This window comes from Salvelinus fontinalis, chromosome 4 (assembly GCF_029448725.1).
Source record: "Salvelinus fontinalis isolate EN_2023a chromosome 4, ASM2944872v1, whole genome shotgun sequence".
Taxonomy (NCBI): Eukaryota; Metazoa; Chordata; class Actinopteri; order Salmoniformes; family Salmonidae; genus Salvelinus; species Salvelinus fontinalis.
Window position 1 is genome coordinate 17357363 of NC_074668.1, and position 6058 is coordinate 17363420.

The 6058-nt window shown below is 44.1% G+C and overlaps 1 protein-coding gene across 3 annotated transcripts in view; it reads right to left on the minus strand.

Annotated features, from left to right (window-relative positions):
* LOC129853206 (cytosolic carboxypeptidase 1-like) overlaps positions 1–1294 on the minus strand; it is a 43524-nt gene extending 42230 nt beyond the window's left edge. Inside the window, exon 1 of one of the 3 annotated variants that reach the window (XM_055918975.1) lies at positions 493–1294. The gene's annotated coding sequence lies outside the window, so the exon portion shown is untranslated. Of the gene's footprint in view, positions 1–2; positions 355–378 lie in introns of those variants that run through there. The other 2 variants (XM_055918970.1, XM_055918974.1) reach the window with 2 other exon arrangements.
* Positions 1295–6058: the final 4764 nt, after the last annotated feature.

Genomic DNA, 6058 nt, shown 5'->3' on the forward strand with positions numbered 1-6058 from the left:
ACCGCAAAATCCGGACGATGCTGCGCCCTATGGGACTCCCGATCATGGTCGGATGTGATATAGCCTGGATTCGAACCAGGGACTGTAGTGACGCCTCTTGCGCTGAAATGCAGTGCCTTGCGCCACTTGGGAGCCCAATGAGGGCTTCCACCATTTTAAAGTAGTCAACAGTGTGGGGATTCCTATAAATTGGAAACAATTAGACATTGAAAAAGAATTGACTACTTTAAAATGGATAAAGGTTCAATAAAAAAAAACTAAATGGCACTGCCCATGCTGTCATAGACACATAGCCTCTATCTATATCATCGTTATCTATATCTATGACCTGTTGTTCCACACACATATATGTCCTCTCATTGGCTAAAATGGTCCCACCTGATCTCGCCTCCTTCCATATTTTAGGACATGTATTTCCATCTTTAGAGCGATCACTTGACAATATAGTACACAATCTTTGATGCTACTCATCCACGTGCTTAATTAACCTACATCACTTTTGTTTTGAGCCGACTTCGCTGTCGGCCAAAACGGATCACCTGGCTCGAACGCGGTTTCCAAAACGAATACAATCAATGCTAACCCGCTTCACCCGGGGCGTTACCATTAACATAACTCCCTCAATGTCAAGAAGAACTGCCAGGAGGCGTGAACAAGGCGAAAATGCAAATTTAGTTTTTAGACACGACACGAAATTATGACTAGCAGCTCTAATGCTGCGTTCATGGGATAGTTGGAACTAGGAAACTCCTAGTATTTCCAAATTGTATAACTACAACCAAAATGTATGAACATGTTCAATTATTATGTAACGTGCTGTGATATTCAAGCCCTGATTGGACAACAAGCTTATTTTACACGTCAAATCGTGTTATTTGACGTGTATCTTTTTTGACACGCAAAGACCCAAACGGCGTTCCATAAGGAGCAGCTATGATGCTGCGTTCAAATACTAGTTGAAACGAATAAACTCTGACATTTCCGACTTACTGATTCGTTGAACACTGGACTTGTATAACTACAACTGGTTAGCAAGTCGTACTTTTCAGAGTGTCCTAATTCCGACTAGCATGTGAACACGGCACGAATGAAAGCTGGTCATAAACGCGGATCAAACATCACATACACCATTAACAAAATAGGGGGCAAAACCCCCATACTGGCCTGAAATTATCACCCAAAGCGAACCTCCAAGCATAACCGACCAGCTTGCTTACAGCTGTATTAAGGTCGGACAGCATTACTGTGGAGCCGGCTCGAGATATGGCTCGGAAAACGTACGTCAATCCAAGGATAAGAAATGCAATGTACTCCGAATTGTCCCATTATCCCAACTGTTAAACTGAGAAGATTGAACGACTGCAAAAAAATAGTAGTTCAATCTTCTTGGTGTAACAGTTGGTATAATGGGACAATTCGGAGTACAACGCATTTCCATCATCCCTGGATTGAGGTATGTTTTTTGGACTATATCTCGAAGGGGCTACGCGGTGTCTTAAAGGTGCAATAAGAAGAAATTGCTCCTCCATTTCCTGGTTGCAAAAATTCTAATCGTTTGCCTAATTTCAGTTTGTGACAAACCGCTATGAAATATCTTTTCAATAACCAAAGATTGTATTTTCAGCTGTTTGAATCTGGTGTAAAAAAACGAAAGTAAAAGATGCAAAAACTAGGCAATGATGCCCTTTATCTACTTCCCCAGAGTCAGATGAACTAGGGGATAACATTTGTATGTCTCTGTGTCCAGTATGAAGGATGTTAGAGGTAGTTTTGAAAACCAATGCTAACTAGGGTTGGCACAATGACTGGAAGTCTATGGGTATCTGGTACACAAAGTCTATAGGTATCTGGTACTTCCATCATTGCGATAACGCCAGTTACCAATTGCGCTAGTGCTAATTATATGTGAATTTCTATGTGAATTTGGTGGGGTCACCAGAAAAGTAACATTCAGCAGCTTTAATATTTAGAGGAATGCTGTCTGACGCTAGTGCAGCTGTAAGTGAGCGTGTCGGATCTGCTGGCTATTGCGATAGCTAGCTATGCTGTGGGACTTCATGTCCAAAGGTGCAACGTAATACCATCATATTTGTGCTTTTTCCCAGGCTCGGATGACTGCTAGTCAAAGGTATTGAACAGGAATATGTGGTGGTGGAGGTGTGGTTGAGAGGAGGGGTGCTAGTGGTAGTAAACTACTATAATCCTTGTCAGATATTGGACCTGGAAGTGCTGGAGAGGGTGGAGGGCCAGGATAGAAGTAAGGTAATGTGGTGAGGGGATTTTAATGCCCACAATATGCTCTTGGGACAGATGGTTGGAAATGGCCAAGTGATGGAAAACCTGATAGAAATGAAATATCTGGTGTGCCTGAATGATGGCAGAGGGACCAGGATTGATGTAGCCACAGGAAGAGTCTGCCTTGGACCTCACTCTGGTATCTAGTGTGATGGCAGGAATCTGTGAGTGGGAGGTATGGGAAGAGTCGACAGTAGGGAGTAATCATTACCCCCTAGTATGCACAGTAGGCCAGAGGGAGGGGTCAGTGGATGGAGTAGGCAGGTGGGTGTTGGAAGGGAAAAGTTGGATTAGTTTCAGGAACTGAGTGAGCAGGTGATGGCTCGTGTGGATATGAGAGGGGATGTGGATAGTATGAATAACTGGGTGAGAACAGCGTTAGTGGGGGCAGCTACTGAGGCTATACCTAAGAGTTCAGGGAGGAGGAAAGCAGTCCCATAGTGGACGGATGAGTGTGGGCAATGGTGAGGAGTAGGAACAGGGCATTTAGAGTACTGAAAAGGACGCATAACTTCCAACATCTGATTCAGTATAAATAGGCCCAGGCCCTGTTGAGGAGAACTATCCGTCAGGCAAAGAGGTACTGTTAGCGTTGGTTCTGTGACACCATTGGAAGGGCGACACCATTGGTCAAAAGGGAGTGGGATTATCCAGTGTTGACGAGCAGTAACAGACGAGGAGAAGGCAGAGATGATGGCCAAAGCATTTGTCAAAGTGCATTGCTTGGCAAATTTGTCAAAGGAGGGGGATAAGGAGAACGAGAGAGGAGCATCCTGGAGCGCTGGATACGAGGGAGGAAGTAAAGTATGTGTTGAATGCACCACTTACCATGGCAGAGGTGAAAAGGGCAATATGTAATGCTGGATTAACTTCACCTGGGAAAGATGAGGTGTGCTATGTTATGTTGGCCCATCTTAGTGATGAGTCACTGGATAAGGTATTGGTGTTGTACAACAGTGTGTGGGAGTAGGGGAAACTACCAGGCAGTTGGAAGGAGGCAGTAGTTGTACCAATCCGGAAGCCAAGAAAAGACCAAACAAGGCCAACAAACTATCGGCCAATAGCTTTAACATCGCATGTACAGTTGAAGTTGGTATTTTGCATACACTTAGGTTGGAGTCATTAAAACTTGTTTTTCAACCACTCCACAAATGTCTTAACAAACTATAGTTTTGGCAAGTCGGTTAAGACATCTACTTTGTGCATGACACCATTCATGTTTATAACAATTGCTTACAGACAGATAATTTCACTTATAATTCACTGTATCACAATTCCAGTGGGTCAGAAGTTTACATACACTAAACAGCTTGGAAAATTCCAGAAAATGATGTCATGGCTTTAGAAGCTTCTGATTGATTGATTGTTAATTGACATCATTTGAGTCAATTGTAGGTGTACCTGTGGATGTATTTCAAGGCCTACCTTCAAACTCAGTGTCTCTTTGCTTGACATCATGGGAAAATCAAAAGAAATCAGCCAAGACCTCAGAAAAAAATGGAGACCTCCACAAGTCTGGTTCATCCGTGGGAGCAATTTCCAAACGCCTGAAGGTACCACGATCATCTGTGCAAACAATAGTATGCAAGTATAAACACCATGGGACCACACAGCCGTCATACCGCTCAGGAAGGAGACGTGTTCTGTCTCCTAGACATGAACGTACTTTGGTGCGAAAAGTGCAAATCAATCCCAGAACAACAGCAAAGGACCTTGTGAAGATGCTGGAGGAAACAGGTACAAAAGTATCTATATCCACAGTAAAACAAGTCCTATATCGACATAACCTGAAAGGCCGCTCAGCAAGGAGGAAGCCACTGCTCCAAAACCGCCATAAAAAGCCAGACTATGGTTTGCAAATGCACACGGGGACAAAGATTGTACTTTTTGGACAAATGTCCTCTGGTCTGAGGAAACAAAAATAGAACTGTTTGGCCATAATGACCATCATTATGTTTGGAGGAAAAAGGGGGAGGCTTGCAAGCCGAAGGCTTGCAAGCCGAAGATCACCATCCCAACCGTGAAGCATGAGGGTGGCAGCATCATGTTGTGTTGTGCTTTGCTGCAGGAGGGACTGGTGCACTTCACAAAATAGATGGCATCATGTGGCAAGAAAACGATGTGAAAATATTGAAGCAACATCTCAAGACATCAGTCAGGAAGTTAAAGCTTGGTTGCAAATGGGTCTTCCAAATGAACAATGACCCCAAACATACTTCCAAAGTTGTGGCGAAATGGCTTAAAGTGTTGAGCTTAGAGTGTTGAGATAGTAACCGAAAGGTTGCTGGATTGAATCCCTGAGCTGACGAGGTAAAAATCTGTCGTTCTGCCCCTGTTGTAACAAGGCAGTTAACCCACTGTTCCCCGGTAGGCCGTCATTGTAAATAAGAAATAGTTCTTAACTAACTTTCCTAGTTAAATTAAACTAAAACAATGTCCCATACATAGTCAGGAAGCAATTGATGAGGTAGAGTGGTGGGCATTAATGTGGAGATTCAGGTTCCCTGTAGAGAAAACGCAGACAGTGTTCTTTACCAGGAGGAAGGTGGGAGATGAGGTTATATGGGAAAAACTTGGACTATACCCAGGTTCCTTGAGGTATACTTTGATACTAGACTAACCTGAGCACAACACATTGAGAGAGTTGTGGGAAAGTGTAAGAAGGTGCTAAATGTGATGGCTGTCTGACAGGGAAGGAGTGGTGGGTTGGGTGTTCCTCATTGATCCGATCTGTAATAGACTATGGCAGTATAGCGTATGGTTCAGCAGCCCGGACCTCATTGGAAAGGCTAGATGTCATACAGGAGCAAGGATTCAGAATATGTAGTGGGGCGTTTCGGACCTCCCCAGTGTCTGCACTACAGGTGGAGATGGGGGATATGCCATTGCAGATTAGGAGACAGCAGCAGGCAATTAATTATTGGGTCAACCTACAGGGACATGGGGTGTCTCATCCTACGAAAGGGATTTTACAGGCACGCTGGGAACATGAGCAAAGACAGAACACGAGCTTTGGGTGGGTGGGTAATACCCAGGCGAAGGGGATGGGACTGTATGGAAGGGAGTTTAGTCCAATGGTAGCTATTCCTGTAAATCCACCATGGCTACTCCCGCCTCCAGTAGTTGATCTAGAAGTGTTGGAGAGACTACAGGAAGATAGGGAGGGTGTTGATCCATCTGATTTGTTTAAGATACACAGTATGCAGACGTATCAGGATTTTGTTGCCATTTACACAGATGGTTCAAAAGATCCAAGGACAGGACGTACTGGGTCAGCATTTGTAGTGCAGTAATGTGGGGTGGACGTCAGGAAATGTATAACAGGTCATCAAGCTGTATATATGGCAGAGCTGATGGCCATACTGTTGGCCTTGCAGTGGGTGGAGGAAGTCAAGCCAGACAGAGTAGTTATTTGCTCTGATTCATGTGCAGTGTTAGAGTCTCCAGTCCAGCTCACGTAGCAGACAAGACCTGCTTTATGAGGTGCTACAAACCCATGGCAGGATTAGACAGATGGGTTACAGATAAGATTTACTTGCGTCCCAGCCCATGTGGGGGTGGAGGGGAACGAGGCAGTTGATTTACTGGTTAATCAAGCACTTAGTAGACACTTAGTAGACGGGATACAGGAAATTGATTTAAAGAGTATTTTGAGTAGAACATCATTAGATATAGTCTCACATATGTTGTTATATTTTTTAAGAGCAACGGGACTGGCAGGTAGGATTTAGTTTCTCCCTGTCCCTGGCTCACACTCCAGTAC